At 42.3% G+C, this 26,857-nt stretch overlaps 1 pseudogene; it reads right to left on the bottom strand.

The window, feature by feature from the left end:
- Positions 1–2,768: 2,768 nt before the first annotated feature.
- Positions 2,769–3,354, bottom strand: LOC120731519 (annotated as a pseudogene).
- Positions 3,355–26,857: the final 23,503 nt, after the last annotated feature.

Below are 26,857 nucleotides of genomic sequence, written 5' to 3'. Positions count from 1 at the left end.
CAACAGGCTAACCAAGCCCGATAGGACTCCTTCTTCAGCCTAGTGGCTCCCTTCACCTCTGGTGTCCACCATTTGGTTCGGGGATTACCACCACGGCAGGCACCAACCACCTTGCGGCCGCAGCTCAATGCAGCAGCTTCGGCAATGGAGACACTGAACATGGTCCATTCGGACTCAATGTCCCCAGTCTCCCTCGGAATGCTGTTGAAGCTCTGCCGGAGGTGTGCGTTGAAGATCTCGCGGACTGGGGCCTCTGCTAGACGTTCCCAGCACACCCTCACTACGCGTTTAGGTGCACCGGGTCTGTCCAGCGTCCTCCCCCGCCATGTCTCCACTCTAATTCAAATTCCGTTCTTGTCATTCTAATTCTGTTGTTGTCATTCTAATTCTGTTGTTTTCATTCTAATTCTGTTGTTTTCTTTCAAAATCCGTTGTTTTCCTTCTAATCCAGTTCTTTTCATTCAAATTCCGTTCTTGTCATTCTAATTCTGTTGTTTTCATTCAAATTATGTTGTTTTCATTCTATTTCTGTTGTTTTCATTCAAATTCTGTTCTTGTCATTCTAATTCTGTTGTTTTCTTTCAAATTCTGTTGTTTTCATTCTAATCCAGTTCTTTTCATTCAAATTCTGTTCTTTTCATTGTAATTCCATTCTTGTCATTCTAATTCAGTTCTTTTCATTCTAATTCGGTTCTTGTCATCCTAATTCTGTTGTTTTCGTTCGAAATCCGTTGTTTTCCTTCTAATCCAGTTCTTTTCATTCAAATTCTGTTCTTTTCATTGTAATTCAGTTCTTGTCGTTCTAATTCAGTTCTTTTCATTCTGATTCTGTTGTTTTCATTCTATCCATCCATCCGCTTTATCCGAGGCCGGGTCGCGGGGGTTGCAGCCTAAGCAGACAGGCCCAGACCTTCCTCTCCCCAGCCACCTCCTCCAGCTTATCCGGGGGAACACCAAGGCGTTCCCAGGCCTGCCGAGAGTGTTCCAGGGAAAAGTAATACAAAAAACACGAGACTAGACAAGGACATAAGAGGCTAAGCAGGGAAGCTAAGGGAGCGGAGGAGGAGGAGAGGGGAAAAGTGTGACCGCCTTCGTCAAGAGCAAGAGAGTAGTCCATCATCTGGTGTCCCCACTGTGGACTTCTCTGACCTCCTCTAAGTGACACCAGAAATGGATCTTCCTTTGGTTCAACACGACTCACCAGGAGGCACGTTTGAGCTGTGAGGAGATGACATCATCACAGTGATCACATGACACACACGCATTGGTAGAGTCTGTCTAATTACTCACACTCTGGGGAACATCCAGGACCACCATGTTTGTAATTTTCTCCTTCCCACTGTAGCTGTGTTTGAACAGTGTGTGCACACATGCTCTTCATCCACCCACAGTGACTCCACGCTGGTACAGAGCTCTCCTCTAACCTGTCACATACTTACAGGGATGTATTTCCACAGTCAGTCTGGCTCTGGCAGATTCAACTGTCGGCTCCACCTCTGTGTGGACTTTTACACTGAGAGTGGGGACATCAGCAGGTGTTGGGATGTTGTAGGTGGCACAAATCTGGGAAACAAACAGAACCAATCACAGCTCAGTGCAGCCTGCTGTCACTTTTCTACACCGTGACACTTTTGTATTTATATCTCTATATTTATCTATTTATCTTAATATTCATCAATCGATATCTGTGTTTCTACACTCATTTTCTATCAGTGCTTGATGTTTGTTGTATGTTTGCTGCTCCGACAGCTCAGTTTCCCTCTGGGATGAAGAAAGTTTCTCTGACTCTCATGTAGATACAAAGTGACTTTATTGATTTTTGCTCTAATTTAGTGTCAAATAGAATTGTACTGTGTGCAGTTCTTACTGTCAACTCTAATGTTGTCTATGAAAACATATTTATTACATGTGAAAATGTTTCTTTAGTGTTTTATAAGTACGAAGAAACAAAGAAAGCCTTTGTGTAACACCAACCAGGACCTGGTCACATGATGCTGTCACTGAGCTGCACTGAAGCACATGCAGCTTCACCTCCAGCCTGTATTTTCAGAGTGGAGCAGAGAGCCTGAAGAGCCTCCACTGTGTCCTACAGGATGGATTCATTTTGACATGAAGTTCAAACTGCCTGTGTCACTTCAACACACTCTCACAGAAGAGTTTCTAACCTTCACTTCCTGGTTAAATAAAGGTTAAACAGGTTAAATATGTTTAACAAAGATGATCTCAGAGAAACAAAGTACAGAAATCACAGGTATAAACTTACAGACTGCAGCTGAGCTGTTATTTACAGGCTGTTACGTGTAGTTGGTGCACAGAAGGCTATTCTGTTAAAACAACACAATTTTAGACCAAAGTCAATTTCATCTTGTAAATAAAGAATAAAAACATCCCTGCCTGGCTAAAACACGTCTGCATATCTGAGAGAAAAGCACAGCAACAACATAATAATAATAATAATAATAATGGATTGGATTTATATAGCGCTTTTCTAGGCACCCAAAGCGCTTTACAATGCCACTATTCATTCACTCTCACATTCACACACTGGTGGAGGCAGCTACGGTTGTAGCCACAGCTGCCCTGGGGCAGACTGACAGAAGCGAGGCTGCCATATCGCGCCATCGGCCCCTCTGGCCAACACCAGTAGGCAAGTAGGGTAAAGTGTCTTGCCCAAGGACACAACGACCAGGACAGAGAGCCCAGGGATCGAACCGGCAACCTTCCGGTTACAGATGCGATTCCCAACCCCCTGAGCCACGGTCGCCCACATGAAAACATGAACATGAAAGCTTCAGGATTATTTCTTCTGATTTGGTCCAAGACTGTATATGAACTCAAGATTAGCTTCATGCTGTTCGGGTGGTGTCGTACCTGAGTGGAGGAGAAGCCTCCGTAATAGCTCTGCTGCCCAGTCAGCCACCTGATAATACCAGAGGCATATCCCAGATCCTCAGCAGTCGGGGAGGCGCTGAGTTTGGCCAACAGCACATAAGAACTGATCTCCACTGACAGGGAGGCTGATGTTTCTGCTGCTGTCTGAGACCAGTAGAGGAAACCTCCTACAAACACAATAACAGTCACAGTGATGCTAATAAAGCCTGAATGATGTCCTGCTAAAGGATGACTCACCTTCCCTCACTGCAACTGTGTCTAAGTGCTGCAGTAGGTGACGCGGGTCTCCACGTCTCCTGCAGGGTGAACACAGAGGCCAGCAGAGCTGTAGCTGCTGCTCAGGTCACTGAGAGACTCCTGTAGACAAGCCAGGCTCTGGATCATAACAGGATCCTTTAAAAGATCACAACAAACAACTTTAATGGTCAAACAGAAACCTTCTTTCATTAAACCCAGTGTGAGAACAAAAGCAGGCAGAGTTCCTGATTCAAACAACAAAGACAAAACTCCAAAACACAAACTTAACAATGTGGTGTTTGCTGTACAGTGTAGCGAGGAATGCCTAGATCTCTACATCGGAGAGACCAAACAGCTGATTCACAAGCACACAACATAGAAGAGCCACCTCCACGGGACAAGACTCAGCAGTCCATCTGCATCTAAAGGTCAAAGGTCACTCTTTGAGGATGCCAATGTTCACATTTTGGACAGAGAGGACAGATGGTTTGAAAGAGGAGTGAAAGAAGCCATTTATGTCCACTGTGAGTGACCATCTTTGAACAGAGGCGGTGGTTTACGACACCAACTGTCTGCCATCTATAATCCAGTTTTGAGATCCCTTCCCAGACGCCTTAATGCCCACTGACCACAGGAAATCACATGACATCACACCTTGGCTCATGTGATTAGGTAGAGGATCATTAGGGGGTCCTTTGTCCCTCTCGGTGGGGGGACACTCCCACAGGGCTTAAATCTGTGACTCTCGACCATTTGACTCTAGAACTGAAGAAGCTTCTCGGATGAGAGGTGAAACGTCTCCAAGCAACTCAAAGAAGTCCAGACGCTTTTCTTTCCAAGCTCCTTTCGACTACGATGACCTGGATGACTGAGAACCTTCACAGACACATGCTAACAATGTGCTGATTCCAAAGCTGCCACCAGCCTCTAGGATGGGATTAGAGACGCGCAAAGCAGCCGGTATTTGTATCTGTATTTGTATTTGTTGAGGGGGAAAAGTATTTGTATTTGTAATCAAGTAAAATTCAAAATAGGCATAAAAATCCATTTTTTTGCGTTGCGCTTGTAATTAACATTATTGTGTAAGTATTCTTTGATTATGTCCATTATAATAATTATGGATATGCAATATTAGTTAATGGTTTTCTATAAATCCAGCAATGAACATGTAACAAGGAACGTCATTGAAAAGAAAATAACATAACAGCCATTGTCTCATCCATGGTTAAACCAACAACTAATAAAATACCATTGTGAACATTATGAACCCACCACCACCACCCATCCATGTTGGAGGACACTAAACAGACAGTGAAACTGACTTGCAGGGGCAGAACATGGCTGTGATGATGAATTGGTGCATGTTGGGGGTTGGCAGACAGGACCAGGAGAGGATGCTTTAAGTGCATGTGATTATGCGTAACAGATGTTGACAGATGTTTGATATCTCTGCCTCTGCTCATCTGACTTTTGCACACATTACATATCACTTTGGTTTCATCTGCAGCACTGACTGTAAAATGCTTCCACACAGAACTTGAGTTTTTTGGCTGGTGGAGGACCAAGAGGTGGCTCAGCAGCAGCAGCTACACTATTTTCTATGGGTGAAGAAAAAAATTCACGGTTCGGTTCGATACTTTGGTGTCACGTGTCATGTAATTAATATCCTTAGTATCCTTATTTTCTCATTATATTGTTTTATGTACTTTAATCATGAAGGTTTGTAAAGCAAGGCCACTTTAGACTCATAAACTAAGTGCTCAGCCAGACTGAAAACAGAAAGTGTAGAGCTGTACAGCATATTAATAAATACAGGAAGCAAGACAGAAAAGAGGAACTTTGCCATATAAGCAATGTTTGTATTGAAACTGTGACGTGTAAAGTACCAAAATAATACCTATTTGAGACACAGTTTATGATTCTAATGTTAGAGATCCTGCAACTGGCGTTTGGGCTGTGCAGGGGTCTCTCTCTTCCGGAAGATGATTAAATAAAAAGAAATATAAATGTTTTAACACACTATGAGTCGGTTTTCTCTGTTCTATCATGGGGACAAAAGAATCGGGGTTAATACACTGTTCAATATTTTTTCAATACAAAACAATGTTTTTTTATTTGTGATTAATCAAAATGATAAATATATATTTTAACTCAAAAGTACAGTTTTTAAATTTAATGTTGCTGAAACAATAAACAATAAAATAATAACAAAAATAATTCTATCTGATCGAGAAATCTTTGGAAAAGAGAGTTCATTACAGAGAAGCTTTCAAAGAAGAAAAAAGCATTATTTCCTGATAATGTATGATGTGCTTGTACAAGATGTAAAAGACTGGTAGTTTGAGGAAATCATGACGCCTTTCAAAAACATATTTGCTTGCACAGAGCAGTGAGCCTTCTTGGTTTCCTTGTAGATTAAAAACAGGATTGGAGTGATGAGGTACGCGGTGCTGCACAGCTGTCTATGGGATGACCTGTACATGAGAAGCACATCAGCCCAGACCCAGACATCTACCAGCACAAGTACAGAGCCTTTATCTCACATGTTTGAGCATTCGTTCACCTTCATCTGTTTGTCTGTTCTTATTGACAACTCTTCATCCACCTTAAACACAATGGGTGTTGTCCTGATTCGTATTTGAGATGAGAGAAAAACGACTGGCCGTCCATTGTGCGTCAAAACAATGATTTTATTTACACACGCGTGTGGTGGAAAGATGAGCTCTGCAAAACATCAGCCTCGATCTCCCCAGAATAATAAACGAGCAGTCATATTTATAACATCAGGATATCAGGAAATATAACGCCCCTTGTGCGTCCAAGCAGATAGATAAAATGCATCAGTTCCAGTAATCCCAAGCTTGGACACATTCAAAAAAGAACAGTTCCTTCCTCTGTGCCTCCGCCACCGCCAGATGCTTCCTGTTATTTCACTTACTGCACTTCACTTATTTGTGGAACTAAACTGTCACGTACGCAGGTAAAACAACTTTGCAGTTTCAAGCAAAACAAGTCTAGATACTGTGTATGTGTACAGGCAGCCTATGTGCGTCTTGACCTCAGTGCATGACCTCACTCGACAAACAAAGACATTTTAGAAGTATACTTCCTGACTCTGTTTGAGTCATCTGTTACCAGGCAAACTCCAATGCAGCAGGCTGCTGAGCACACGCAGGCCTCTATTCTGTTTCTATATAATATGTGATGTATTGTAAGCATGTATGCAATTCTTTCCTAGCTATGGGTCACCTTAAATTACTCAAGAGGTCGGTCGAACATCGCTTCGACCGAAGCTTCAGACCATCATCAATTAACTGACCGAGCTTCAACTCTTTAATTAGCACAAAAATGCAATGTGTATAACATGATTACAGTTGCACCTGCAATGAAAGATTATTATGTGATTATGATCACACCTGAAATACAAACTTTAATGTAACATCAACAGCTTCAATAAAAGCTCTGATGAAATAATAATGATAAATGATAAGTAATGCAATAGTAATGATAATGGTTATGAATAGTAACAGTAAAATAATTTCCTAATCTCCACAGTGTGTTGCTGGGAATGGGAGTTACCTTATGGAGCTGTTATTGTGTGGAGATCCCCAATCAGACCAGGAGTGGTCACCTTTTTAAACTGTTTTTGGTTAAATTTCTGCCTGTTTTATATTGTCTGTTTCACCCTTTTATTATTTCTTATCTTATGTGCAGCACTTTGTGATTCTGTCTAGAAAGGTGCTACATAAATACAATTATTTATTTGTTTGTTGTTTTTTGCTGCTCACATTAAAACATGTCTTTGCACATAGTAGTAAATGATGCCCAAGGAGTCTTCTCATATTCAATTCAATTCAATTCAATTTTATTTATATAGCGCCAAATCACAACAAAAGTCGCCTCAAGGTGCTTCATAGATACAGAGAAAAACCCAACAATCATATGACCCCCTATGAGCAAGCACTTTGGCGACAATGGGAAGGAAAAACTCCCTTTTAACAGGAAGAAACCTCCGACAGAACCAGGCTCAGGGAGGGGCGGGGCCATCTGCTGCGACCGATTGGGGTGAAATAACAGAGACTTTCAGGAGAGAAACCTAATATTTAATAATCCACATTTCACTGTTTTACTCTTTAGTTCAGATGTGGATTATATATTGTTCTTTCTTTGTGATTGTTTATGTTTAAGTTGTTTATTGCTGGCTTTTAGTTTGTTTTTGTCTGTTTGGGAGCTGACACAGTCTCTATGGAGATGGCTTTTTGACGGGGTAGCATCAGGAGAGAAGCTCCAGAGAGTCGTGTTCCATGTTAAAAGCTAAAATATAACAAAAGGAATTATGCTAAACAAAACAAAACCTTTCAATTGCCCAACTCTATCTGTCCTCTCAACGGGTTGTATGTTTTCAATGTTTCCTTATTATTTTTGTCATGAAAATAAATAAAACAAATAAATCAAGCTGTGTGACAGCACCTTGCGTTTATGCCAGGCTGTCAACTGTCCTAAATCTACTTCCTTCACCCCCTTTTCAACTAGGATCCCAGTTTAATTTTCTTTCAATCCCAGTTTAAAACTATTCCTGACTTCCCTCAGTGGACACTGAAAACTCCAAAAGATACAATTAGCTTTTCCTGGTAAAAGGTCCTAGATTATTTTGTCAACCTTTGGAAACATCTTCTATAGAGTTCACCCGTTTCATCTATAAAACTTAGAACTGGTTTCTTCGCCCCCTTTAACGGGTAGCGCATCCTGCCTGAACACTGTGTTTGGGCAATATACATAACATAAAAATCCTGCAGCTATTCCTAAAGTCCCTCTCATTACTTTTATGCTCTCATTATAACCTGTGTCTAACAAGCTTTTGATCTTCTTTGCAATGTCAACAACTAGGTTTCTTTGTGCTCTGTTCTTCTCCTTTCTCTGGTTGGTTCCATTCGGTCTCGGGCTTCCAGGATTCTCGCCACCCCTGTGGTCGCTGTGGTCCTGAAATCTTAAAAGACCCTGGCCAACCCTCGTGATGGGGTGGCACCGCCCACCAGGCATGTGAAAGAAAGCCTGGCCTCTTTCTTCGACCTCAGGGGTTAGACTACCCTTTAGCCGGTGCATAGATCAGGGGATTATTCTGCCCCTATTTTAAAAATCTGTGTGTTCTGGGGTCACAGCTGTGTCCCCTTTTTTACCAAGACCCTTTCTGTCTTCGTTGGTCTGGTATTCCTAGATTTCCACCAATCCATTTGTGTTTATTGCTGCGCTTATAGGATCCATCCTCTTGAGGTGACTAGCCAGAGCCCAAACGCCATGACACTTGACCCCAGTTGCTGTCTTGGCAGTCTCTGTGCCACCCTTTATACGGGTGTCCCTCCCCCAGGCTCCGAAAGGCTGGCCAGCCCTCTTGATAGGGTGGCACCGCCCACCAGGTGTGTGAAAGAAAGCAGAGAAAACCTGGTCCGGGCCGCCTTTATATTGGTGGCCCTCCCCCTGGTCTCACTTCATTCCCCTTGCTTCTCAGAGAAACCCTCTACAGAAGAGTTTAGAGAGACAAAACTTGTGAGTTCTGAATGTCCTGGTGAGTCTCCACCTGTTACAGGTGAGTGCAGCCTGCACTATCTCGAGACAGACCAGACCAGCTGCAAAACAGACACTTCAAACCTTATCTCAAGACAAACACTGAAAGAACAACATAAAAAAAGAAGAAAACAAACCCTAGAATGGTAAATGGACTGATTCCAATATATATACATACATAGCACTTTTCTACTCTCCCAGAGTACTCAAACTCCTATATGCCACATTCACCCATGCACTTCTAAACTCAAGTGCAACTAATAAACATCCACACTCCGATGAATGCATCGGAAGGCAATTTGGGGTTAGTATCTTGCCCAAGGATATTTGGCATGCAGAACGGGGGAGCCAGGAATCAAACCACCAACCTTCCAATCAGTAGCTGATCTGCTCTACCACCTGAGCCACAGCCACCCCGCTACATGCAGGGTTACAGGAGATGGCAGCCATGTAGAGGTTGAGTCTGGGTGAGTCTTTTTTTCTGTGAATGAACAACAGAAAAAAAGAAAGAAAACTTACCTTAGAAATCTGTAGGGTTGTTTTCTCTTAGACATGTTGGAATCTATAAACAGTTATTCCGAAAAGGATCCAGAGGTTTCGAAATACTTCTCATGTGCTCATAATTGCAGCAATTAATGGACTAAAAGTCATCACTTTTCACCCCTATTTATAGATTTAAGGATCAAAGGATCAAAGGATCGAATTGAAATTGTAAGATTCTAAATATATGTGATGCCATTATCCCATAATGTGATAATGTAGAGGGTTTCTCTATATAGGTTGTCACGTGACATTTATCAGTAAAATTTCAATCTCTGTCACCCCTGCAACCCCCCCCCCCTTCCCCTCCAAAAAAATATGTGCTATATATAACCAATGCACCCTCAAGTATCCTTGAGAGGATAAAGAGCTGGTCCAGTGTTCCGCGACCAGGACGAAAACCGCATTGTTCCTCCTGTATCCGAGGTTTGACTAGCGGACGAACTCTCCTTTCCAGCACCCTGACATAGACTTTCCCAGGGAGGCTGAGGAGTGTGATCCCCCTGTAGTTGGAACACACCCTCCGGTCTCCCTTCTTAAAGATGGGGACTGTGGAGATACAGAAATTCTTTTATTGCTGCCATATAATCTGTATCATTATAATTGCATTAATAACATTCTTTACAGCATTATTTCATCTAATAATATTTCTCACAGTATTGATATTGCATTACAGTTGTTTATTGAAGATGTCCATTTGAGGATCCTTCCATTATGTTAACTTTTATTACAAGTACGGTTAGAAATATTTTATACACATTGCATATCTGTGCTTATTTTGAGTTGATGTTCGGTTCATTAAGGGTCTTAAGCTTCACTGGCGTGACTGTCCAGGTGATACATGCTGAGGGAAACTAGAACATAGAAGGATAACTGCAATGCATGCTTACAGTACATATAATACATATAATCTAGGAATGTGTCCGGCCTGAGGCCTTAACTCATTTGGTGTCTTACTACATTTTATTCTACTTGGTAACAGATGATCAGAGTCAATAATTAGCCTCAGAGACCCTGAGGGCTTGAAGTTTACTACCTTGTATGGAAGGTGTTATAGAAACGAGAAGTTCTATGTCTGCTTATAGCTACGGTGGCCCCTAGAGACAAAGCACGTACAAACTCCAAAACACTTGCAAACTCCAAAGCACATGCAAACTCCAAAACACGTGCAAAATCCAAAACACTTGCAAACTAAAAAACACATACAAACTCCAAAACACGTACAAACTCCAAAACACATGCAAACTCCAAAACACTTGCAAACTAAAAAACACATGCAAACTCCAAAACAAGTACAAACTCCAAAACACATGCAAGCTCCAAAACACTTGCAAACTAAAAAACACATGCAAACTCCAAAACACTTGCAAACTAAAAAACACATGCAAACTCCAAAACACGTACAAACTCCAAAACACTTGCAAAATCCAAAACACTTGCAAACTAAAAAACACATGCAAACTCCAAAACACTTGCAAAATCCAAAACACTTGCAAACTCAAAAACACTTGCAAACTCCAAAACACAACGGAGGTGCTCCAGGACGCTAGGGGCAGTGTTGAGCTCGATTTGCAAAATAAACGGCAAGTTTGTCTGTATGGGACGGTCTAGTCTCCGTTGCGCTTCCCAGGTTGCCTAGAAACCATGATACTAACCGCTGGAAACGTGTCATACAACTTGGTTTGACAGAAATGAGGGAGAACATATTTTGTTCATTTGTTTGTTTGTTTCTACAAGAGCTTTGTGTGATTTGATAAGTATCTGAGGCTGAGACCACAGGACAGTAAAACATGATTTTTGGGCTTCATTTCTGTACTGAACAGTTATTTCAAGATTAGTTAGTAAATAACAATTAGCTGATGTTGTTCATGAGACTAAAGTCATATCACTTTGGTAATGTAAATATAATATGGCCAATATTATAGTTATTATATTAATCATTATTAGCTATTACAGCAGTGAACATGAACTCTGTGTCAAATACTGAGCTTCAGTACAGATTCAAGTTGCAGTTATTTATATGTCCTATCACCTTAAATCTTCACTCAAAGACAAGTATCTTTGACAGTGCATATATAGGTGTATCATATATAAGAGACAAATGTTGTTCCTTCAGTATGTTAGCATTACTAAATTTGGCTCATTGCTTACATATAGTTATAAAAAGAAAATGTACAAGCTGTGATAACTGTTTCTGATAAAATGAAGAGTAGACTGATATATGAATCATTCCTTTATTGGGTGAGAAAATCAGACCATGTCATAACTGCTTTAAGTCATACAGAATAGATATCAGAGCCTTAAACAGGCTGGCTTCTGCTAAATGGGTCAAACTGGGCAGAAAGTATACAAACACATAACATCCTTATAGAATATGATGTAACACTATAGATCAACTTACCTCAGAATATATAAAGCATATAAACAATTACAGCAATATGATGCAACAAACACAGCAGTGCTACTAATCCAAAATACTCAAAGCTTCATAGAACTGGAACAAACATTTATTTTTAGGTCCATTCTGCTGCTGATACATACTTTAGGTTTCTGAATATTACACTTGTTGCTGCCTTTCATAGTGTGTAACTTGAAGGCCCTGAGTACTTTCTCCCACACTGAAAACACTGGAATGATCAAATTATTTGAACATTACCTAATAAGACTGATTCAGGACAGACAGTTATGTTAAACTTTCCTAGCAGTCCTTCACAAACAGGGAACAGTCTGTCTATTCTCTCCATCTGTCAGCTGCTGCTGGCTCTTCCTCCTCCTCTTCCTCACACACTGTTGAGTTTGTCCTGGTTGATCATCAGGGGTGCAAAGCCTCACAGATGATGTGCAGCAGTGGGTCCCTCTGTCTGTCCTCACTCTGGACACTTGCAGTTGTCACACATGGAAATCAAATGTGTGATAAGCTGCAGGATTCAAACACAAGTGTAACTTATAAATACATGTTCATACTTTTATTCCACAATCAGAGAGAAAGAAAAAGAGAGAGAGTGCAGGACAGACAGACAGGTGGCAGTCTCAGGTGTATACACTGCTACAAAACAGCACAAAAGAAGGAGGATTTAGTGTTTGTGTTATTACGAAACAAGAAGAGTTCCCAGATGGTGCAGTGGACACATGTGTGACTGCTGTGATTAAAGCATCTTTCTTTCAGCTTAATGAGTGAACCGTCAGCTCGTTCAAACACACGTTAAAGTCCGTTTGGCTCGACACCACCGAACAGAGGCAGCAATGTAACATAGCTAACATTAACAGTGCAGTGAATCCTGCTTGTGCCGTGATATTCAGGACTGCAACCGAGCAGCATCACTGACTTTCAGCTTGTTGTGTTTGTGGATATATGACTGACTTTAATTATCCACAAAATCATCACAATCTCTGTAAGATTAAGGTCGACTATATATCTATTTTTTAAAGTAAAGGCTTTAAAACCAAGTTAATTCTGAAAGTACAGACATCGCTAATGTCACATAACTTTCCCGACATGTGGCCAACAATAATGGTTTAATGTTCTTCATTAAAAAAATATTTGCGCATAAATAAGTGACATAATATTCAGTACTTACTTCTGAAAGTTTACTCTTCCTCCGCTCCGCTTCCACCGTTTTCTTTCGGCAAAATTATCCACACCACCACCGTACTATGAAGTCTGGGATATGTTGGGCCATGAAGGCTACACCGACCCATCCTTAAAATTCAGGGAAATTAAGGACGCATTTGAGGGCCGCATTTCGAGCAGCCTTTGAATTGGGAAAGCCTTCTCTTGTCGCTGTGACGTAATCGGCCTTAAAATGCGGCCTTTAAGGCTGCAAACCCCAAATCTGGTCATTGGCACTTCCTGGCTTGTGTAGTTACTAGGTAACAAAAGCTCAACACTGCCCCTAGCGTCCTGGAGCACTTCCGTTGTGTTTTGGAATTTGCAAGTGTTTTTGAGTTTGCAAGTGTTTTGGATTTTGCACGTGTTTTGGAGTTTGTACGTGTTTTGGAGTTTGCATGTGTTTTTTAGTTTGTACGTGTTTTGGATTTTGCAAGTGTTTTGGAGTTTGTACGTGTTTTGGAGTTTGCAAGTGTTTTTTAGTTTGTACGTGTTTTGGATTTTGCAAGTGTTTTGGAGTTTGTACGTGTTTTGGAGTTTGCATGTGCTTTTGAGTTTGTACGTGTTTTGGATTTTGCATGTGTTTTTGAGTTTGCAAGTGTTTTGGATTTTGCACGTGTTTTGGAGTTTGTACGTGTTTTGGAGTTTGCAAGTGTTTTTAGTTTGTACGTGTTTTTGGATTTTGCAAGTGTTTTGGAGTTTGCAAGTGTTTTGGATTTTGCAAGTGTTTTGGAGTTTGTACGTGTTTTGGATTTTGCATGTGTTTTTGAGTTTGCAAGTGTTTTGGATTTTGCACGTGTTTTGGAGTTTGTACGTGTTTTGGATTTTGCAAGTGTTTTGGAGTTTGTACGTGTTTTGGAGTTTGCATGTGTTTTTGAGTTTGCACGTGTTTTGGATTTTGCACGTGTTTTGGAGTTTGTACGTGTTTTGGATTTTGCAAGTGTTTTGGAGTTTGTACGTGTTTTGGAGTTTGCATGTGTTTTTTAGTTTGTACGTGTTTTGGATTTTGCAAGTGTTTTGGAGTTTGTACGTGTTTTGGAGTTTGCAAGTGTTTTTTAGTTTGTACGTGTTTTGGATTTTGCAAGTGTTTTGGATTTTGCAAGTGTTTTGGAGTTTGCATGTGTTTTTGAGTTTGCAAGTGTTTTGGATTTTGCAAGTGTTTTGGAGTTTGTACGTGTTTTGGATTTTGCATGTGTTTTTGAGTTTGCAAGTGTTTTGGATTTTGCACGTGTTTTGGAGTTTGTACGTGTTTTGGATTTTGCAAGTGTTTTGGAGTTTGTACGTGTTTTGGAGTTTGCATGTGTTTTTTAGTTTGTACGTGTTTTGGATTTTGCAAGTGTTTTGGAGTTTGTACGTGTTTTGGAGTTTGCAAGTGTTTTGGAGTTTGTACGTGTTTTGGAGTTTGCATGTGTTTTTTAGTTTGTACGTGTTTTGGAGTTTGCAAGTGTTTTGGAGTTTGTACGTGCTTTGTCTCTAGGGGCCACCATATATAGCTATTAAAAATGTACGATTAACTGTGACTAATGTCTGGAACCAATTTTAATCTGTAATTGACGCCATGGGGGGGCGTGTACCCCACTGCTTTATAAGTGTCCACAACATGTATTTTGGTCAGAAGACATATGTTGATGTTTTCTCCGGGCTGTTAATAAACTCAACGTTTGATTGCACTTTTCTGGGGCCTCCGTGGTTTGTGACACTGCTCTGCATTGATCGATTTCGCGACAGCTTTGGTGGAGGATGCGGGCAATTGTAGAGTGCTAGTGGGGTTACTTCCACGGTGGTCGAGCCGGATTTAGTGGTCAGACGGGCAGACGTCTCGGGTGATTTCTTGACTACTGTGGGCCCACATAAAAAGGTGAGCACAAACCTCTTAAACTGAAATTGTGCTGTATTGGATTATAATTCTAAAAATGTAGTCAAGCAGTTACTCGTTGATCTCTGTTTTGAGTTTTGCCTGAGTAAAAGTGAAAGTATTAAGTAGTGTTGCATTCAAGGTCGACTCGTAAGAAACAGTACTGAGCTAAAAGTAACTCGAGATGTTGTTTTAAGGAAATAAGAGAGAAAAGAGACCAATGTGTGATTAAAGAATGAGAGAATATAAGAGTTATTGGTCAGTTTAAGGTTTAATAAGTGTCAAGTTCAGGGGTGCAGACCCCCTCCCTACTGGAGACATCCAGTAGGTGATCCGGCGTGGCCGTACTGGAGATTGACCATCTACCAAGACTTGGGACCTTGGTTTTAAAATAGGTTATGATCAGAGGATCATTTTGAGAGACACTTATTTGTGAGAAAAGAGTAATACCGGACGCAGAGATCCGAGGAGTTGACATATGATTTAACAGACTCAAGCCAGCCGTGAGCTTGAGGGGCACAGGAAACTGAGTTTGAAGCAAGTCAAGATAACTTTGATAATAATGCTGCAGGGGCTGTAGTAGTTTCATCCGTATCTAGAGAAAGGCATGCTCATTTCGGGATCGTGCCAAATTGAATATTCACGTACAGGGGATCTTCTTTACATGAAATGTATACGTTGTGGTGAAACGGAAGAAACACCTTGTGATTTTACAGTGGCTGCAGAAATAAGACGGTCAGACTTACCTAGCTTTTTGTTCCGGTGTTTCCTTATATTTAGGTGCTTGGTAATGTACAGAAGATCCGCGTGAGGCAGAGCGGGCATTTTCTTCCTTCTGTGAGCGTGCATTTGATGAGTTTGAAATTCAGTATCAATAGACAGGGCAGATTACGCGTTGCCGAATCAGAGAACGACTAGTAGCGTCTGAGGGGAGCTCCGCCGCTCCATATCCGGATCAGCTGTGATCCACGAGTTAAAGTTGAAAACAGTGACGTAAGAAACCGTCTGAAGTGATCTAAGTGCCGCTGGCTGCAGGCGGTGTGTGAGAGGCTTTGAAGTCTCTTTTTCGGGTTGAGATAGTGCGTAGTTAACATTTGGGTGCAGCCACTTCCCCTTTTAAATTTAACGTAACAGGCACGTTGATCAAACCAGAAACGTAGTAATAAATGAAGGAGTGAGCCTCCTCCTGATTGCAGAGAAGTTATAGAATTATTTGAGTGCGTTTCCTTGTAAAAAAAAAAAAAAAAAGAGGATTCTGCACAGTGAATGGAGGAAAGGTTCCCCTATCGGACATTTGATTCTAGTACATTAACTGGTTTTACCTTCACTATTTTGCTGACACCTGTCACTCATGGGGAGCCCGGAGAGGTGTTAGTGGAGGTGTTGGTTTGTTGTGAAACATCAGATAGAGAGTTTGATTTTTTAGAGCAGAGATTTTAACCGAACCAGAGTTTCGGGTTGATTGTGTAGAACTGCGTGAAGGCTTAGCCCAAGTTCTGGCACAGCACGGTTATTTAGAAGAGTGAGAATTTCCACAGTAAATGTTGGTGTGCCATAATATTTTGTTTCAGTGGAAACCGAGAGAATTTATGGGAAAATCCACGTTATTATTCCTTGGCTGCCTAGAAGAAGAGTTGATGATTGGGGAGGCTTAGTTTCCCCTGTGGATGACAGAGTATGATATATGGTTCGTCGATCAGGTTGGAGTTGATTTATTGTTACGGCTGGCGGAGTGAGCCGTGTGGTGTGGAGGAAAAGGAGGACCCAAAATGCGGCAGTGACTGATGTTTCGAGTGATGTTTATTTACAAGGTGGCAGTGGCAGAAACAGGCAACGAAGCGTGAGTAATTACAAACGGAAACCTAAACTGGGAGAAACTAAAGAGCAAACCTGAGACCATAGAAAAGGGGTGCGGGGCAGAGAGACGCAGAGACAGGAACACCATAGAACGCAGAGATACACGGATGAATGCAGATGAGCCGACAACGAACACAGACCGACACCCACTAAATATACACACACAAGGTAATCAGGTAATCACACACAGGAGGGAAGAACAGCTGAACCTAATACACATGAGGACCGGAGGAGACAAGCTGAACACAATGACAACAGACACAGACTTTCAGAACAAAACAGGAAATCTAGTACCCGAACCGGACACAAGGGGGGAGGGCACAGAATAACTAGAACAGAGGAAAATAATCACAAAACACAAAACACTGGGTCAACGACCCAGGACCATGACAGTACCCCCCCTCCAAGGGCTGGCTCCAGACAGCCCAAAACAAAAACAGACGACCAACCCAGGGCGGGCGGCGGGGGGCCCAGGACGGAGGGACCAACACCGAACAAAACAAGCTCCAGCGAACCGAGGGAATTGTCCAAAACAAAAACACACATGCTGGAGTACGAGAACAAAACACAGTTCAGGAGGCCGGCCCGGAGGCTGACAACTCAGAAGTCCAGGACAGTTCATCTTCTGAGGCCGGCCACGTTGGCGACACAGATCCAAAAGCCGACCGCGCGGAAGGCAGCGGTGGCGAAGTGGAAACAGTTCAGGGGCCGACTGTGCACACGGCAGCGGCGGTGACGGGGAAACCGTTCAGGCGGCCGACCGTGCGGACAGCAACGGTGGCGACGAGGAAACAGTTCAGGCGGCCGACCGTGCGGACAGCAACGGCGGCGACGAGGAAACAGTTCAGGCGGCCGACCGTGCGGACAGCAACGGCGGCGGCGACACAAGTCCGGAGGCCGGCTGCGCGGAAGGCAGCGGAAGGCAGCGGAAGGCAGCGGCGGCGTCTGGGAGGTCGTCCATGTTGACGATGACGCCCAACTAGCGGCCCGGCAGACGACCGCTGATGTCGAGGCGGCAGTCAGGGACCCGATGGTGGCGTGGCCCCCGTAGTACCAGACGAGGCAGAAGCAGAGGCTGGACCAGGTGAGGCAGAAGCAGAGGTTGGACCAGGCGAGGCTGATGATGCTGGAGCCGGGCCAGGCGAAGATGATGAAGCTGCAGCAGGCGGCTGGACGGGCTCCTCGGGCCCTCCAGCTGACGAGGCAGGAAGCTGGACAGGCACCTCGGGCCCTCCAGCTGACGAGGCAGGAAGCTGGCTAGGTTCCCCTGAACCTCCAGCTGACGAGTCTTGGGACTGGACGGGCTCCTCATGACATTTATAGCCTACATAGACTCGGAATAATTCATGTGGTTGGTTTAGTTCACAGCAAAACAGAAAATAACTATTATATGCTTGTACTCCCTGCAGACATCACTGAGGACCAGCTTCCCGAGTTTTTTTTGGTCATTGTTTAAGAAAGTTTAAAGAGCTGGCTGAACTTGCTGAGAGAGGACTTGTTTCTGAATGAGAGATTTGAGTGTCTTTAGGTGTGATCTAGGTGTTAGGACCTGGCTGGTTTGTGCAGTTGAAACCATTTGTTTTTTATCAAAAGTGTACCAGCAGATATTGTTTCAGCTAAGAGCTACTGGGTGCGGCCTACTTCCCCTTTTTTACTTAACCTTTTAACAGGAGAAGAAACACGCACTGTAGGACACTTTAAGATTAAAAGAATAACGTTGCTTGTCTCCTGGTGATTTAAAATAACAGGCCTTGCTGAACGGTGTGAGTTTGACTTTAACAGAAAGAGAAGAGAATTGTTTTTAACTTTGTGCAGGTCTAAGGTAACTGAACTATAGAACTGCGCAGTTTTTGGGTTGGCCCGCACTTCCTCTTTTTACTGAGGATTGGTCTACAAGTTGCATGAAGTATAAAAGCTCTGTGCTTGGTTTTTAGAGCAAGAGTTGCAGCTGGTGTGGTGTGTTTATTTTGTAGCGCTGATAATTGTGGCTGCAGGACATCTGATAAAGAAATAGGGAAGTCGCCTCAAGGAGCTTGCTAGGAGGAGTCATATAGCAGCCATTTTGGGAAAGTCTCAGAGGAACCAAAATGGAGAGCTCAACTATGACATCTAGTGGACCAAGGCTATATAAGCCACTAAATGATCAGCTGGAGGAGCTGAGCAAAGCCATCCACATGTCTTGTTCAAGAACAACTAAAGCAGCAGATAAAGAATTCAAAGCTGTAAGGAAATATGTGGAGAAATTATGTGCTGCCCAACAAAAAACTTTGCAGGACAGACAGCCTCTATACTTGATCTTCAAAGAGGAAGTCCGACAGAAAACACCTGGTGCTGTCAGGATGTTTAAGTGACACAGAAGTTCAGAAAATCGAGTCAGAAATGGTTTTGTGGCTCTTGGTAAACTGATTTTGAAGGAAAATCAGTGTTTATTGTGCTGAAGTAACAGATCCGGCACGGTCTGATGGGAAGAATCAGCTGTACAATTCTGAGAGTGCAGCTTTGTTGATATTAACAGATCCGGCGTGGTCTGAGGAGAAATAAATCGGTGAATGGTTGATATACCTACATGAATTTTGGTGGATCCGCTGAGGTCCAGAAAAATAATCAATACGGACTGTGTTGGTTTGGATGTTGATAAATGATCCAGCAAGAAGTGCCCTGGGTCTGGGTCTGTGTGTTGTTCAGTAACAACATGCGCAGTTAAAATTGGGCGCTGTTCCTTCCTCTTTTTAGTTTCAAAACACGAAGGGTGTTTGTTTCACTTTAAGGTTGGATTAAGAATTACTGTGTGAGGAACGGTTTCACTTTTGACTAGGGAAATAATATGCTTACTTTTGGGTCTATGAAAATTGAATTACAGTGAGAAGGGGATCTTCTGAATGTGCAGGTTGTTTGCTACTGTGAGACAGTGGAGAGAACTTACGAAGTTACCTTCTTTCACCAAGTAAGAGTGGAAGATCTCGTAACATTCTGGTGGAGATGCCGGGGTAAAAAGAGTGAGTTTGGACGAGGAAGTCCGAGAAAAGGACACCTTGAGTTGAGCAAGGTGTTTAACTGACTCAGGATTTCAGAGAATCGAGTCAGCTGTGATCTTGAGTTCTGATGGTAAATTGATTTTAAAGGAAAATCAATGTTTACTGTGATGAAGTAATTCTGATGATATTACTAGATGTGCTGTGACACCAGTGAAGAATAAGTTGTGTACATGAGGATATACAATTGTGTTGAAGATTACTGGACCCGGCGAGGTCCATTTGATGAAGTTCTTGGGCAGATAAATGACAAACAGTTTTTCAAGTGTGTGGAGAATTTAAAAAGAAAAAACTGAACTTGCATGTTCTTTGTACTGTGTGGACTTATATCAGAGTTATAAGTCCAAAGGTTATGCCCTGGAGGCCAAGAGTTGTGTTTAAAGAAGAACATGACTTAGAAAAGGACATTTAAGGTCACATTTTGTCTAAGATGGGGAGAATTGTCCCATATGTGTTTATTTCTCTTCTCTTTTAAGAGGACAGACGCAGTTACTGAGTGTTGTCTACTTCCTCTTTCTGATTCTTGAAAGCATGTTTGATAAAATACTCTTAGGAAAGCGTATTTTGAGTGATTCTAAGTGTGTGAATGCTGTGAGTACTCGATTTGAATGATTCTGTGTGATTTGTACAAATAACACAAAAAGAGAGTGTGTGAACAGAGGAAGTCTGGGAGAAAAGTGTGTGCGTGGGAGAAGGGTGTATTGTTTTTACATCAAGATTTAGTAGAACTAAAGTAGAACGTCACAAACAAACAGATAAAAAAAGTAAAATAAAGAGAGAAAATAACTGACAATTACATTAATGAATAGAAAACACACATACACAAAGTGCCATATGTGAAATTATTTTAGGAAAGAATCAGAAGTGAGATAGTTTAATATAAGATGCAATGAAGGAAGCAGCTTACACTCCTTTAATTTCCAGAGCCAGTGTGTCCCCTCCCCTCATAGCACCCCTGCCCACTTGGCCCCCGTATCAGGCGAGTATGGAAGGCTGGATAGCCCATGACGGGTAAGATTCCACCTCGAAACCCTGGGACAACCTAAGGCAGGCACAGTCACGATTACTCGGCCTCAGTCCCTGTGAGCTCAGACTCACTGGTGAGATGAAGTGAAGAAGACGGGACTTCAAGGGTAAAGCCGCTGGGCTGAGGCGGAGAGGGAAATGTCATTAACAATGACCAGTGATGAGCCAAAGAGAGAAAACACTCCCTCTCTTTCTGGTTCAATTGTTCACAGCGCCATGTCTCCATAAACCTGACAAGTGGGCCCTAACTTCTGGCTGAGGACCAGGAATGCTGTTATTTAAGGTAGGAAATCAGAATTTGGGTTAGCAAATTTGGGAAGGAGAAAACTGACTGTTTAAAGGGAAAATTGTGAAGGAGTCTGAAACACTGCAAAGCAACACATGCAAAATCACACACAAAACAGAAAATGCATTAACCTTACAAAGAAATGACAAGCTCGTGATGATTAATGCATAGACATTGATTAAACCCGGCTTAGAACACAAACATACGCAATGAAGATCAGCTTGCTATTTGTATGAGTGATAGAATGGTGTGAATGTTTAATAAAATACACTTGAGTTTGAAGCTGAGGAATAACTCAAAAGAAGCTATATGACAAGGGAGTGAGTTGTGGAAATTAAAGAAAACGGTGATTAAAGTAGTTTTAAAAGAGTGACTTAGGAGTGCTCTCGTACTGAGTGATCAAAACCAGTGATCACTGTAGAAAGAAATAAAATAATTTAATAAGGTGGTAATGTTTGAACATGTATTTCTCTTGTCACAGCAACTTCTTGAGAGATGACTCAGTATGCAAAGTAGTTGAATGACTCGGCACAGGAAAAGAAAAAGAGGAACTTGGGTTTCCTGTCTGACTGTGTGAGTGAAGCTTGCACTGGTGGAGATACTGTGACTGTGTGGCGTTTAACAAGACTTTCTGTGTATTGAGCAGGTGAAATTATGTCAGTTGACTTCGGAGTGTCAGGACCTTGAAGAACTTGTGGCAAAATGTTCTGTGTTTAAGATTTTTGAGGTTGTTGTTGTAGTGATGGATTGATTCGGTCAGTTTACTTTGGATGTTCTTGTTATTTTAATAGAGGGAGTTTGATTAAGCATGGACATGTCTGAGAGGGGCCCATTATTTTTGTAACAGTGCACTTAGAGAAAACCTGTCAGGTGATTTTGTTTTGTGCTTTGATGAGCTAATAATCAGCTCTCTTTTTTTCTCATTTTTGTTCTAAGCAGGCCTGCAACAGTGAATAACAGCGCTGAAAATTCTCGGGAGAGCAAATATAAGGTGGGCTTTCCAGATTTCAACTGGCTGAGGAGAAGCCTACCTGTGATCAGGTCTAAGTCCCTGTCTAAAAGGATTGTAGCGATTCAATCCAGTCAAAAGCATAAAGAACTAGTTTCCTAAAAAAACAAAAAAACAAAAAAACAAAACAAAACAAATGAATGAGCTCATGTTGCTGAGAGTGGAGAATCTGATTATTTGCGCGGGGGTCTCCACTATTAGCAATACCTGGTGTGAATACGTATGAATGGATGTGTGTAAATGGACGGTGACTGGACGGACGAGGTGAACTAAGGTTGGACCGACTGGACACTGAGATAAAGACTGGATTAAGGTTAAACACATGACTGATAACTGTTCTGTTTTAAGTTTTCTTTCTTATAACACAGATTGGATCATAAGTGAGGAAAACTCAGTATGAAATGTGAAGTTCGGGTTAACACACGGGTTTTGTTTACCTGAGAGGAGGATTGCTGAGGTGTGAAATGATATGACTAACCTTTTTCTTTTAATTTTCTAAGCTCAGGTGAAGCATTTTGAGTTTGTGACACATAAGATGTGTCACAAAAGGGGGGGTTTAAGGTTTAATTTGAAATGGGTTTTAGGATCATTTTATGACTTTTGGGGTGTTTGATAATTTAGATATGGTAAAACTGAGGCAGAAATTGTTATTTTCATTTTTAAGTTGAAGGATTAAAATGAACTGAATCCTGTTTAGAAGATAAACTCTTTACACACATAAAGAGCATTGAGATTAAGTAAAGTTAATATAAAGGATAGAGCCCAGAACATGATATTTTGAACCAACTTTGAATAATTAAGGGAACATTAGATGAACACAGTAGATTAGTGAGGTGTAGCAGAGAGAGGCTTTTTGTTTTCTATCCTTTACAGGAGAACAGTCCAGTACCACAGCGACCACAGGGGTGGCGAGAATCTTCAGTTTCACAAAACAGGTCACATCTGGAGTACACGCTGTGGACAGGGCGACCCCGGAGGCAAAGGTGGTGTGGCTGAAGGTGCTCAAACGAAAGTGGAAGGAACCACGCTGGACGGGTCCTTACGAGGTCATTGCCAGAACGACTACAGCAGTTCAACTGAAAGAGAAAGGCGACACCTGGTACCACTGGTCGCAGTGTGCACCCGCACACAAGAGCTTGGTAGAGGAAAACTCGTCTTCAAAGAACACAGGAGTCAACAAACAGAGGCAGAATAAACCCTCTCACCTGTGCAACGGGCCGACCAGTAGTCCACCTGGAAGGCCGAAGAAAGAAGAAGAGCATCGCAGAAGGTCGCCGCGCCACCAAAAGGAGCGGTAACAAATTGAAAGAACTAGAAGGAGTGAAGGAAGTAGATTTCGGGCAGCTCACAGCCCGGCATAAACGCAAGGTGCAGTCTCACAGCTTGATTTATTTGTTTGATTTTTTGATGACAAAATAATTAGGAAACATTGAAACATACAACCCGTTGAGGGGAGAGATAGGGTTCAGCAATTGAAAGGTATTGTTTTGTTGAGCAAAATCTCTTTTGTTATATTTAAACTTTTAACATGGAACACGCCTCTCTGGAGCTTTTCTCCTTAGGGTACCCGTGGAAAAAACCCTTATCCATAGAGACTATGTCAGCTCCCAAACAGACAAAAACAAACTAAAAGCCAGAAATAAACAACTTAAACATAAACAATCACAAAGAACAAACAATACAGAATCCACATCTGAACCAAAGATTAAAACAGTGAAATGTGGATTATTAAATATTAGGTCTCTCTATGTTGCAGGGCGCATTTTGTGAATTGGTCGGACGCGGATGCCAGTCCAGCACAGCACTTCCTGAGACAATAGTTGCTAAAACGGGATCGGTGAAAAGACTAAAGCGCGAGGTGTCAGGTAAAGGTGATGAGTGTCTCAGCACATACAACGCCATAGAATTAAATTATGTTAAAGGGTCCACCAGCTCATTCACGTTTGATTTGTGTGACGTCATTAAGTGTGCAGGAGCTAGTAGCAGCTGGAGAGCATATGATGTGTGGGTCTGTAATCACCCTATGATATGCTCCAGTCATGCTTATTGGAGCCCCTCCTGGGGCAAACACATCCATACATACACAGTAGGTCAGTGGTGCACCTGGGAAAATGTGGTAGGTTGGACAGGAGTAGGATGGCAGCCACATGTGCCGGAAGGCCTGCAAGGAATAGTAATTCAAAGGGTTTATTCTGTTTTTCATAACCCTGTCACCATCTTCTTAGGTCCATGAAACATACTGCCTAAAGCCGAGAGCCCGGGAGGCGTATTCTATCTGGTAATCGGGGTGGACATGTCAGGAACAGATTCGTTTGGGGTAATTAGGGTACACTTAGTTTACCCCAAAGCCTGAGTCGCACTTAAAAACTCAATGACAAATCTAACTGATAAACTAATAATCTCGGCACCAAACACGATAGGGCAAGCAGAGAATGCGAGTTCATTTATGCCAAAACAAGATAACTATACATGTTTCAGGTTTTCTACAGATAATGTAAAGTACCAGGTGGGAGAAATCGACCCTACCCACGGGAAGAACCACGAATAATGTGAGTGACCCGAGCACATTAATTGGAACATGGGCAAGAAGTGGGTTGGTATTATTATTGTGGGCAAAGCACCCTTTTGGTTCGTGTCCCAATGGGAAGCGTAGGGACATGTGCGATGGTGCGACTGGGAGCTCCACTCATACTGATTGGAAATCAGGTAAAGACTATTCAGCGACACAACACACATACCTTAGCAGCCAGACATAAGAGACACATTTTGGCAAAAAGAGGGACCCAGGGTATACATGCATATGACCCCCGCCTAAAAGCTCTCCGACTAGGATAGACTCCATAGGAGTGCCCAGGGGAGTTCTAAACGAGTATAAGCTGGCAGACCCAGTAGCTTCGGGGTTTGAAAGTATATTCCTTTGGATAATGCCTAATAAGAATGATGACTGCATTAACTACGTTCATTACAACTTGCTGAGACTCTCTAACCTTACCAGGGACGCCATGGAAGGGTTTGCAGAATAATCCGACTTCGCTGATGGGAGTGCTGAATCGAATGGCCCTTGACATATTGTTGGCAGAGAAAGGGGGCGTGTGTGCTATGTTCGGAGACCTATGCTGTACCTTTGTCCCCAATAATACTGCCCCAGATGGCTCAGTAACCCGAGCTCTGGAGGGCCGGAAAATTTGTCTAAAATGATGCATGAGCACTCAGGTACCGGAAACCCAGTGGAGTCCTAGGTGGCATCCGTGTTTGAACGGTGGAAAGGTTTGGCTATGTCAGCAATGGTTTCATTCACTACACTTTTAGGGATACTGGTCACCTGTGGTTGTTGTGTCATTCCTTGTGTCAGAGGATAGTTGGTAAAGGTAGTGGCAAGGGAAGTAGAGCCCAGAGCGGTCGTTCCGGTGTTCCAGTGTCCATTGAGGAACTTAGATGCCATAGAGTGGGCTGAGGAGTGATACAACACGAGGTGTGGTGACATTCCTTTTGGAATGTCAAAAGAGGGAATGTGGAGATTGTAGAATGTTTAGCTTATTTTAGAGTTTAGAAATGTGTTATCATAGAATGTAGAACTATTGTAGAGACATTGATACTGCCCTTAAAGTAATAAAGGCCTCACTGTGTTGTGAACTTAGGAGTAGATTGTAGGAGGCCTCTCCCCCACTGAGTGGAAATTCCCCAGAGGATGTTTTAGGGTGGGGGTCTCAACATTTATAACTGGATAACTGTGGTCTGGAAGGGAGAGGGGTTTTATGACCTCTAGGGAGTTACCTACACCCACAGTGTTTTAACTGTCACGCACACACATCCACACGCACACTCACTCATGTGCACTCACACATACACACAGGTATGCGTACACAGTCACACACGAGCACTCATCTAGGCACGCGGGAACGCGCACATGTAGGCATTCACAGGCTCGCACACACACAAGTGAAAGTATGTAAACATAGTACTTAGTTTTATGGCACCTTGTAGAGGGTTTAGAAGGGGGGTCACTGATACAAAACTGCATGTAACAGACAAAGGAGTTGAGATCTGCAGAGGAGTTCCGGGGTCCTGTACATCTCCCTTCTAGAAGGTGTAATCAATAGGTATAATCAATAAGTGTGATCAATGAGTGTGAATTAATAAAAGTGTTGTGAATTGACTACTGAGTCCCCGGTGTTCTTTCTGGAGGCCTGAGGAATCTACGAACCGGGTGAAACTGTGAAAAGGTAACAGGATACAGAAATTCTTTTATTGCTGCCATATAATCTGCATCATTATAATTGCATTAATAACATTCTTTACAGCATTATTTCATCTAATAATATTTCTCACAGTATTGATATTGCATTACAGTTGTTTATTGAAGATGTCCATTTGAGGATCCTTCCATTATGTTAACTTTTATTACAAGTACGGTTAGAAATATTTTATACACATTGCATATCTGTGCTTATTTTGAGTTGATGTTCGGTTCATTAAGGGTCTTAAGCTTCACTGGCGTGACTGTCCAGGTGATACATGCTGAGGGAAACTAGAACGTAGAAGGATAACTGCAATGCATGCTTACAGTACATATAATACATATAATCTAGGAATGTGTCCGGCCTGAGGCCTTAACTCATTTGGTGTATTACTATATTTTATTCTACTTGGTAACAGATGATCAGAGTCAATAATTAGCCTCAGAGACCCTGAGGGCTTGAAGTTTACTACCTTGTATGGAAGGTGTTATAGAAACGAGAAGTTCTATGTCTGCTTATAGCCATTAAAAATGTACGATTAACTGTGACTAATGTCTGGAACCTATTTTAATCTGTAATTGACGCCATGGGGGGGCGTGTACCCCACTGCTTTATAAGTGTCCACAACATGTATTTTGGTCAGAAGACATATGTTGATGTTTTCTCCGGGCTGTTAATAAACTCAACGTTTGATTGCACTTTTCTGGGGCCTCCGT

This window comes from Simochromis diagramma, unplaced genomic scaffold (assembly GCF_900408965.1).
Source record: "Simochromis diagramma unplaced genomic scaffold, fSimDia1.1 OVJJ01000483.1, whole genome shotgun sequence".
Lineage (NCBI taxonomy): Eukaryota > Metazoa > Chordata > Actinopteri > Cichliformes > Cichlidae > Simochromis > Simochromis diagramma.
The sequence above is the reverse complement of the archived record's forward strand: the minus strand, read 5'-3'. Positions and strand labels throughout refer to the sequence as shown.